At 45.7% G+C, this 11,391-nt stretch overlaps 1 protein-coding gene across 4 annotated transcripts in view; it reads left to right on the forward strand.

Annotated features, from left to right (window-relative positions):
* The window catches only part of LOC124776650 (general vesicular transport factor p115), a 223,626-nt gene extending 213,177 nt beyond the window's left edge, over window positions 1-10,449 (forward strand). For 3 of the 4 annotated variants that reach the window (XM_047251738.1, XM_047251740.1, XM_047251741.1), the window contains one exon: window positions 9,836-10,449. The gene's annotated coding sequence lies outside the window, so the exon portion shown is untranslated. The remainder of the gene's footprint in view (window positions 1-9,835) is intronic. The other variant, XM_047251739.1, reaches the window with a different exon arrangement.
* Window positions 10,450-11,391: the final 942 nt, after the last annotated feature.

Below are 11,391 nucleotides of genomic sequence, written 5' to 3' on the forward strand. Positions count from 1 at the left end.
CCAGTGTAAAGTGTAGAATGGAAATTAAGTATTGTAGAAAGCTAGTATTGTGGACGTAATCTTCTACAGGAGTAGTGATGGAATTCTAGATCATAGTGTTTATAATAAACCCACACATGTAGACAAGGGTGCCCATAACCAGTGGCAAGGGTAGACTGTGGCCACCCCAGCTCTCAGCCAAAATAGTAGTCCAATGTTTTTCTTTCAAGAAAATGATTTGCAAGTCGAAATTACACAGATTTTTAACTGAGTCGGAACTGAAACTATTTTGTGGCTACTGGGAAGTAGACATTTGCCTGTCTAGAATATTAAAAATACTCCATACCCCTGGGTCTAGCCCCCTCCCCCACGCCCCCCCCCCCCCCCCAAACAAACTGTTGTACAGGCAGACCTTTATTAGCATGTAATGATCTACCATCCACTGCACGGTACGTATGCATTCATATCCTTTGGTAGTCAATAGTACAAGCATACATCATCTTAACATATCTGTGTGTAAGCAGAATGGATATTGTAAGAAACAGGCCTGTTGAGTGTTAAGAGTTCAGATTATATTTGAAGACTTGTGAAGGTGGGTGTATATTAGTTATTTTCCTAACTTATGCTGGGAATATATCTTCAAAATTTGGAGAAGAGGATAAGGGCATCTGATGTATATAAAATAACACATCAGTGTGGGAATATTTGTATAGACAAGACCAGTTGCATGTTTTAGGAAAAGTGTGTGGAATTTTGCCACCATACTAGGCTGGTTACAGTGGCCAGGATCGTGGCTTCCCGTACTGCAGCGAACGACTGTCGCAGGCAGCAAGAGGAGAACTGCACCGGAAATGACCGCGGAGAAGCTCTCGGATGTTGGCACACCAGGTACATTAGTGTGCGGCTGCGAGTGTGGCTCCAGTTCACCACCTGTAATGGAGGGTGAAGCTTTGACAATGGCAGCCACTTGTGCTGGCAAAATGTCAATAAAATCATTAGATGAATGTCGGCTGAAGAACCCGAGCCAGAAGCCAATAGGCAGTTTGTCACTATGTCAAGACATTTCATGGACTGATAGTCATGAGTGTTCAGTCTTTGTCAGGTGGAGTACAGATGCTTTATATATTTCTGGAAATTGTTTATGGCTTAAATTTTCCATTGAAATTGTTTTTTTCTACTATGGATAATGATCGAATTTTTTTCCAAGTAAGGAATTTCTTAAACCAAAATCTTAGAAAATCATTTATCTGATAATTCCTCTAGTGGTCCATTCCACATAATTTATTAGTGGTGTAAACTAGAAGAGGAGATAAAACTGTAACAAATTATTTAATGAAATTGAAGTTCAGTATCTGCAAAAATAGTTAGTTCTAAGAACTAAAAGAATAAGAGGTTTGGGGGTAAGAATAGGCCCGCGGTCTTCCAGCGTGTTGTAAGAGGCAACTAAAAGGAGACTCAAATGTTTCGACCCTTATGTGATGGTCCTCTCTTGGGTTTGACCACCATATTTCAAAATTATTCCGAAGAGTGAGCCAATTGGGGAAGGGCGCTTTACTTGATGTGTTGTGTCCATCGTGTATCGAGACCTTTAGCCAGCTTATTCGTTGTTGCATTGGTCCCACTCGCTCTCCATCTCTTGGGCGAGGATACATTCTTGGGTGGGATTTCCACCATGTACTCTGCAGCGTCGCTTTCTGTGCTGACGACGACCATGGACCACTTGCCACCTAATATCCAGCATGGTAGCCAGTCCGTTGTGGTGGGGCCGCCATGTACCATGTTGGTTGTAGCCCTCTGACAACACAGGGATCGCCCTACTGATGCCTGCGCCATTTACTCCCCACGTATGCCAAGGAGTAGATGCCTATCTCCCTGGGGCATCGGGACTCCTGGCAATGGCCATCCTGCCAGGTGTCCGTTGCTGTGACTGGGTGGCACCCATGGGGAGGGCCCCTTGGTCGGAGTAGGTGGCATCAGGGTGGATGACACGCAATGAAGTGTGGCACATCTTCAATTGCTGGTGGCCGATCACCAGCAGTCTCTAAGCGTTCGAGGGCTCACTTTCATGCAAACGTGTATGACCCCAAATTGATCCCCTCCCTGGCCACACCATAGGAGGAATGAAAGGCTATGAATGACAGCGGTATCTAGTTCGTACGAGAGCTCCTTTGTTTCCATGAAGCCTCATTCTTTGTAGAGCATTTAGAGGACAAGTTCGGAGAGGTGGAGGGCTTGTCAAAATTGCGGTCGGGATCAGTCTCAATAAAAACAGCATCCTCTGCCCAGTCATGGGCATTACTCACTTGTAAGAAGCTGGGGGATGTTTCTGTTACTAACACACCCCAAAAAAGCTTAAATATGGTCCAGTACATTATCTTCCACAGGGTCCTTCTTTTACAGTCCGATGATGAGCTGCGCACCAACATAGAGCGATGAGGTGTCCATTCCATCCGGCACGTCCACCGGGGTCTGAGAGATAATCACGTTGCCACCAGTGCCTTCATCTTGGCCTTCGAGGATGACACATTACCCGAGAAGGTGAAGGTGAAGGTCGACCGCTGTGATGTTAAGCCATATATCCCTCCCCAATGTGGTGCTTCAAGTGTTAGAAGTTCGGCCATATGTCTTCCGGCTTTGCTTCCAGCCTCATATGTCGCAATTGTGGTTGTCCATCCCATCCCGATACTCCATGTGCCCTGCCTCCAATCTGCGTCAACTGCGGATAGCACCATCCCCCTTGCTCACCGGACTGTAAGATTCTACAGAAGGAACGGAAAATAATGGAATACAAGACCCTGGACCGACTGACCTACACTGAGGCTAAACGGAAATTTCAACGGCTTCATCCCGTGTGCATGATGTCATCTTATGCCGCCACTGTCACTCTTGTTACAGCTCCATCTGTTGTACCACATACAGTCAGCTCTCAGAGCCGAAGGACCACATCTGCCCCCTTCATGATGGGGGGCACTTCCCTCCCTGTTGCTCCCGCACAACCTACCTTAGGAGCAGCACCCCCTCAACCATCGGGGACACCAGTCCCCACTTCTAAGCCAGAGAAGCGTAAGTCTTCTTCAGATTTTCTCGCTGGGAAGGGATCCCTTGGGTCACTCCCTTGCCAGGTTCCTACCTGTGGCAAATCAGACACCCGCGAGGGGAAGAAGCCCCAGGTAGCTGGTTGTAGAGCTTCGCGGTCCTCTTCAGTCCCGGAAACTGAATGAAAGAAGCCCTCCCAGTAAGGGCAACCAAAGGAACAGCGTGAGAAATCAAAATCAAAGACCCCCTAAGACCAAAGAAATTGCGGTCGCATCCACTCCACCGCTACCTACAAGCTCTGCATCTGAGGACGTAGTGGAGATTCTGGCATCCGCTGAGGGCCTAGATCTCGCCGGTCCCTCAGACATGATGGATGTCGCTCCCGTCGGTACTCAGTCGGTGGCAGCAGGTGACCCAGTGGCGTAATCTAACTCCTCGGTCCTTTCATGTCTTTCTCAGCCATGGACAATGTCATCCTTCAATGGAATTGCAGCATTTTTTCCACCATCTTTCTGAGCTCCAACAACTTCACAGCCTGCACCCTTTCCTCTGCATTGCTCTTCACAAAACTTGGTTTCCGGTGATGCGAACCCCCACCCTCCATGGCTATCGGGTTATTATAAGAACCGGGCAGCTTATGAGAGGGTATCTGGTGGCGTCTGCATCTACGTCCTTCAGTCCCTTTACAGTGAGTCTGTCCCTCTACAAACACTTTTAGAGGCTGTTGTTGTTTGGGTGTGGACGCCTCGGGCTGTTACTGTCTGCAGTCTCTATCTTCCGCCAGATGGTGATGTCCTGCAGCATGTCCTGGCTGCGCTGATAGACTAATTGCCGCCACCTTTTTTGTTACTAGGCGACTTCAACGCCCATAACCCTCTGTGGGGTGGATCAGTGGCAACAGGCTGAGGCAGCATCGTTGAGCAAGTATTGTCCCAGCTCGACCTTTCTCTTTTAAATACTGGTGCCTTCACACATTTCAGTGTGGCGCATGGCACGTACTCAGCCATTCGCCTTTCGATCTGCAGCCGTAGCCTGTTACCATCTATCCAATGGAGTGTGCATGATGACTTGTAGTGACCACTTTCCGATCTTACTGTCACTGCCACAGAGTCACTCTTCTGGCGCCCCTGCAGATGGGCTATAAATAAGGCTGACTGGGACTTGTTCACCTCCATTGCCACTATTGAGCCTCTTACCAATGACACCATTGATGTGGTGGTTCACTCAGTCACCACCGGCATCGTAACTGCCGCAGAATCTGCCATTCCCTGTTCTTCTGGGTCCCCTCGGCGGAGGACTGTGCCTTGGTGGTCACTCGAGATAGCCGAGGCGATTAAATATCGCAGGCGGGCATTCCAGCGTCACAAGCGACATCCTTCATTGGAACACCTCATCGCATTTAAACGGCGCCGTGCGCGAGCCCACTGCCTCATTCGCCAACGTAAGCAGGAGTGCTGGGAAAAGTATGTCTCCACCATTGGCCTCCGTACCTCTCCATCGCAGGTTTGGGCCAAGTTCAGGCGACTCTATGGCTATGAACCCCCGTCAGCGTACCTGCGCTTTCACTGAATGAATGGAGCAGTCTGTACTGACTCAGTCACAAGTACAAACCGCTTAGCGGAGCATTTTGCACAGAGTTCTGCTTCTGCACATTACCCACTGGCCTCCTCCTCCTCCCTGAAAGGTTGGAACGTTGGAGCCTTTCATTTCACACGCTCCGCCCTGAATTGTACAATGCTCCGTTCAGTGAGTGGGAATTCCACAGTGCCCTAGCCGCTTGCCCTGATACGGCTACTGGGCCAGATCGCATTCACTGTCAGATGCTTAAACACCTCTCGGTGGACTGCCAGGGACGCCTCCTAGACCTTTTCAACCGTTGAGGGTGAGTTCCCGTCGCAATGGCGGGAAAGCATCGTAATCCCAGTGTTGAAACCTGGCAAGAACCCACTGGAGGTGTATAGCTACCGCCCCATTAACCTCACCAACGTTCTTTGCAAGTTGCTTGAACGCGTGGTGAGCTGGAGGTTGAGTTGGCTACTTGAGTCTCGGGGCCTTCTGGCACCGTCTCAGGGTGGGTTCTGTAAGGGCCGCACTGCCGCCGATAGTCTGGTGTGCCTGGAGTGTGCCATCCGTACGGCCTTTGCCTGCCATCAGCATCTGGTCGCCGTCTTTTTTGACATGCGGAAGGCATACGATAAGACATGGCAACATCACATCCTCTCTACGCTTGGGGTCTTCGGGGTCTGCTCCCGATTTTCATCTACATCTACATCTACATCCATACTCCGCAAGCCACCTGACGGTGTGTGGCGGAGGGTACCTTGAGTACCTCTATCGGTTCTCCCTTCTATTCCAGTCTCGTATTGTTCGTGGAAAGAAGGATTGTCGGTATGCCTCTGTGTGGGCTCTAATCTCTCTGATTTTATCCTCATGGTCTCTCCGCGAGATATATGTAGGAGGGTAGCAATATACTGCTTCACTCTTCGGTGAAGGTACGTTCTCAAAACTTGAACAAAAGTCCGTACCAAGGTACTGAGCGTCTCTCCTGCAGAGTCTTCCACTGGAGTTTATCTATGATCTCCGTAACACTTTCGTGATTACTAAATGATCCTGTAACAAAGTGAGCTGCTCTCTGTTGGATCTTCTCTATCTCTTCTATCAACCCTATCTGGTACGGATCCCACACTGCTGAGCAGTATTCAAGCAGCGGGCAACAAGCGTACTGTAACCTACTTTCTTTGTTTTCGGATTGCATTTCCTTAGGATTCTTCCAATGAATCTCAGTCTGGCATCTGCTTTACCGACAATCAACTTTATATGATCATTCCATTTTAAATCACTCCTAATGCGTACTCCCAGATAATTTATGGCATTAACTGCCTCTGTGTGAACTGTGAAACATGGATGATGAATAGTTCAGACAAGAAGAGAATAGAAGCTTTCGAAATGTGGTGCTACAGAAGAATGCTGAAGATTAGATGGGTAGATCCCATAACTAATGAGGAGGTGTTGAATAGGATTGGGGAGAAGAGAATTTTGTGGCACAAATTGACTAGAAGAAGGGATTGGTTGGTAGTACATGTTCTGAGGCATCAAGGGATCACCAATTTAGTATTTGAGGGCAGCGTGGAGGGTAAAAGTCATAGAGGGAGACCATGAGATGAATACACCAAGCAGATTCAGAAGGATTTAGGTTGCAGTAGGTACTGGGAGATGAAGAAGCTTGCACAGGATAGAGTAGCATGGAGAGCTGCATCAAACCAGTCTCAGGACTGAGGACCACAACAACAACAACAACAACAACAACAACTGCTTGCTTCCAGTTGCTGACCTGCTATATTGTAGCTAAATGATAAGGGATCTTTCTTTCTATCTATTTGCAGCACATTACACTTGTCTACATTGAGATTCAATTGCCATTCCCTGCACCATGCTCCAATTCACTGCAGATCCTCCTGCATTTGAGTACAATTTTCCATTGTTACAGCCCTCGATATACCACAGCATCATCCGCAAAAAGCCTCAGTGAACTTCCGATGTCATCCACAAGGTCATTTATGTATATTTTCTGTCACTTCATTCCTTCCATGTGCAAGTTGTGGCCTCCCATAGTTCCTCCCGAGTTCAGGAGAATGGGGTACCGCAACGATCTGTCTTAAGTGTCCGCCCCTTTTTAATTGCAATTAATGGGCTCGCTGTGGCAGTGGGAATGGGCTCACTACGGCGATGGGAATGTCTGTCTCAGCTTCCTTGTATGCTGACAACTTCTGCATTTACTGTAGCTCCACTGTCATTGCAGCTGCTGAACGGCAACTGCAGGACGCTATCCACAAAGCGCTGTCTTGGGCTGTGGCGCATGGCTTCCAGTTTTCAGCTGCCAAGACATGCGTTATGTATTTCTGCCGGCAGTGCACTGTTCACCCTGAGCCACAGCTTTATCTTGACGGTGAACCTCTTGCTGTGGTGGAGATGCATCGGCTTTTGGGATTGATATCTGGCTGACTTGGCTCCCTCATATTCGGCAACTTAAACAGACACGCTGGCGACATCTTAACTCTCTCTTTTGCTTGCGTCACACCATCTGGGGTGCCGATCGGTCTACCCTTCTACAGCTGTACCAGGCCAGTCCCGTCTAGATTGTGGGAGCCTGGCTTACGGTTCGGCATCCTCTTCCGCATGGTGTTGCTGGACCCCATCCTTCACAGCGGGATTCGTCTCACCACTGGAGCTTTCCAGACAAGCCCTGTCAATAGCATACTTGTGGAGGCAGGTGTCCCCCCATTGCGGTTCTGGCGCCAACGATTACTGGCCGCTTATGCTACACACGTTTGTAGCTTGCCTGGGCATCCCAATTATTGTCTCCTGTTCCCTCAGTCAGTCATCCATCTTCCGGAACAATGGCCCCGGTCAGGATGTACGATTGCGGTTCGCATCAGAGCTCTTCTCTCTGGGCTTGAGGTTTTCCCTCTTCCGCCTCTTTTCTGGACCTCTCTGCGTATACCCCCATGGTGTGTGCTCCGCCCATGCCTTTGGCTCGATTTGGCACAGGGCCCGAAGGACTCAGCCCTCCTGAGGCCCTCTGCTGCTACTTTCTTTCAATCCTTGCCGCGTTTCAAGGCTCCGACGTTGTCTATACTGATGGTTCAATGGTTGCTGGTCGTGTCGGTTATGCTCTTACTCTAGGGGATCATTATGAACAACACTCATTGCTGGCTGGCTGCAGTGTTTTCACTGCCAAGCTGGTTGCCATCTTTCGCGCCCTAGAGTATATCAGCTCCTGCTCAGGTGAGACCTTAGTTACCTGTAGTGACTCCCTGAGTGGTTTACGAGCTATCAACCAGTGTTTCCCTTGCTCTCGCCTGGTGATGGCTATCCAGGAGTCCCTCCATACTCTTGCTGCTCTGTGGTCTTTGTGTGGACCTCAGGTCATGTCGGCATCCCAGAAAATGAACGTGTTGACACGCTGGACAGACAGGCGGTCGGTACACCAGCCTTGGAGATTGGCCTTTCGGAGAGTGACCTCAGGTCAGTTTTGCAGCATTATGTACTTCGCACCTGGGGTGAAGAATGGCGCACCCTTCCTTGACTCAGCAAACTTCGGGCCATCAAGGAGGCTACCGGTGTGTGGTGCTCCTCCTTGCGGGTCTCTCTCAAGGACTCTGTTGTCCTCTGCCGGCTGCACATTGGCCACACCTCGATAAAACACAGCTATTTATTACGCCGTGAGGACCCACTTTTGTCACTGTGCGTCAGCTTTGAAGGTGGTCCACATCTTGTTGGCCTGCCCGCTTTTAACTCCGCTCAGGCAGACGTTTGCGCTGCCTGATATGCTTCCTGCACTTTTATCAGATGACATTGTGATGGCAGATTTAGTTTTGAGTTTTATTTGTGCTGGGGGTTTTTATTGCTTGGTCTAAGCGTTTCTACCCCCCCCCCCCCCCTCTTTGTTTGTCTGTGTGTGTGTGTGTGTGTGTGTGTGTGTGTGTGTGTGTGTGTGTGTGTAGTCTGGCTTTGGCCTATGATTTTAGAGTGGAGATTTTAGTGCGTTTCTTGGTGGTTGGCTTTTCCTTTTTTGTTTCTATGGTCGGTCAACCTCTGTCACACTAGGTGTGATTTTAATTCCTTTTTTCTGGTGTCTTTCTTGCCCTGTGTTGTCTCTTGTGATCTCCATTGTTTGTCCTTATTCTTTGTGGGTGTTTATATTTTGTGGAAAAAGGGACGATGGCCCTAGTAGTCTGGTCCCTTCAGTCCCACAAACCAACAGTATGAAACAAGTGGTATAAATTTGTAACTGTTTTTTCTCAATAAGTTATTTGTAACTGATTTGGGCTCATTTATATCTTTCTCTGCATTACTTCTCAAAATAGTTTTGAGATTAATTGTTTGAAGGTAACAAGTTTGCTGCTGTATTTCATAGTGTCAGCAACACCAACCAGTGCAAGAGTAAAGAGCCTTAGCAACAGTACTAAGAGTAATTAAGAAATCACAAATTTTTAGTGCCTTCCATGAGGCATACGCTCTGAAAGGGAGATAAAACCTACTAATTTCATATAACATAGTTGAAATATTTTAGAAATAAAACACTACCTTATACTAAACATGGAATTGTAGTAATCATTATTTACTTGGAAAAATGCATGACGACACAGTACTGTCTTATAGAATTGTTTATTAACAACTGGTTTCAGTCATACACCATATTCCCAGTGAAAACAGTTTTTAAAATGGCTACATCACATGATATACAGGCCTTCAAGTATGAAGGATAACGTGATCAAGTCAAAATGTAACAAACGTTTAACATAGTTATTTGGTAGCAAAGTAATGGCTCAATCAACATCAAGCAGAAACTCAAAAATATTTTGCTTCCTGTTGATGGAGCCACTGCTTTCCTACTGAATACCTATGTTAAATGTTTGCCACACTTTTGATTGGCCATGTTCTTCATACTTTTAAGACATTTACGTGGTGTGATATTGCTGTTGTAAAAGTTATACCACCATGAAGATGGACCACGACCTAAACCGGTTGTAACTAAACAATTTTATAAGACAAAACTGTGTTGTCATGCATTTTTCCAAGTATATCGCTGCTGTTAATGTATTCCTGAAAAATATGTCTGAATCATTATTACGACAAAAAAAGTACATATTTGTAATATATATGACAAACTGAGAGAGTCTTATTGTTCAGTTGTTTACTTACTAGCTTCTATAACTGCCAAGTGTATTGTTAATGCCATTTAATTACACTAGCATTTGTATTTGAACAAATTCTTGTGACAAATTTTTCTTCTGACAATATATTTCTGTTGTTTCAGCAGTCATCCATTCGACTACATTTTTATCTGTTGTTCGCAAAATAAGTTACACCAGCTGCACTGATTTTGCTGGGAACTGTAAAAGTTCTGTTACTGTATCATAACAGAAATTTTAATCTGGTCAAGGAGAACAATAAGATTGTGTAATCATGGTACTGGCTTGAGCGAAATCTCTGTATAATCTGTACATAGTCGACTAGCTCTATATCAACTATTGTATGTTTTGTGTACATAGTGCTTCTTTTGTAAATTTTTTGTTAAAAAAATCTGAGTTTAATTTCATGTAAGTAATTTGTATTGTATTGCTCCATTGCTTTGCATTTTGAATGGTGTTGCAATTACTGATCTCTTCATATTAAATAAGTAGTTCTTCCAGTACCTTACCTTTACGAATCATAAGGGACACAAGCAATGCGTCACTGCATCTGTAATGCAACATTTCATCTCAGTTATGTTATTCCTATGTGCAATGACTAAAGCACTGGTAATAAATTGTGTGTGACACCAATACATTGTTAGTTTTGGTGCCTAAATTGTAATAACATTAATAGAAGTTACGCAACACATCTGCACAAAAATAATGTGGAACAATAAAACCATTGTATAGCTTTTTATGTTGTTGTTTATTAATCCGAAAACCACATGCATTCTCAGTGCCAACCCTGAAGGAAAAAAAAATACTCAACTTGGTATTTGTTTATATTAAATTTATTAGTGACAGTGTTGTTAGTATAATGTTAATGGTATAGTAACCAGTTGGTTGTTGTTGTTGTTGTTGTTTTGGTGGTGGTGGTGGTGGTGGTGGTGGTCGTCGTCGTCGTCGTGGTCTTGGTCTTGGTCTTGGTCTTGGTTTTCACTCCAGAGACTGGTCTGATGCAGCTCTCCATGCTACTCTATCCTGTGCAAGCTTCTTCATCTCTGAGTAACTACTGCAACCTACATCCTTCTGAATTTGCATAGTGTATTCATCTCTTGGTCCCCCTATATGATTTTTACCCACCACGCTTCCCTCCAATACTAAATTGGTGATCCTTCAGAACATGTCCTACCAACCGATCCCTTCTTTTAGTCAGGTTGTGCCACGAATTCCTGTTCTCTCTAATTCTATTCAGTACCTCCTCATTAGTTACATGATCTCTCATCTAATCTTCAGCATTCTTCTGTAGCACCACATTCCGAAAGCTTCTATTCTCTTATATGAACTATTATTGTCCATGTTTCACTTCCATATATGGCTACACTCGACACAAATACTTTCAGAAAAGACTTCCTGACACTTAAATCTATACTTGATGTTAACAAATTTCTATTCTTCAGAAATGCTTTCATTGCCATAGCCAGTATACATTTTATATCATCCCTACTTCGAACATCATCAATTATTTTGCTGTCCAAATAGCAAAACTCATCTACTACTTTAAGTGTCTCATTTCCTAATCTAATTCCCTCAGCATCATCTGATTTAATTCGAATCCAGCCCGTTATCCTCATCTTGCTTTTGTTGATGTTCATCTTATATCCTCCTTCCAAGACCCTGTCTATTCCATTCAACTGCT

This window comes from Schistocerca piceifrons, chromosome 2, assembly GCF_021461385.2.
Source record: "Schistocerca piceifrons isolate TAMUIC-IGC-003096 chromosome 2, iqSchPice1.1, whole genome shotgun sequence".
Classification (NCBI taxonomy): Eukaryota; Metazoa; Arthropoda; class Insecta; order Orthoptera; family Acrididae; genus Schistocerca; species Schistocerca piceifrons.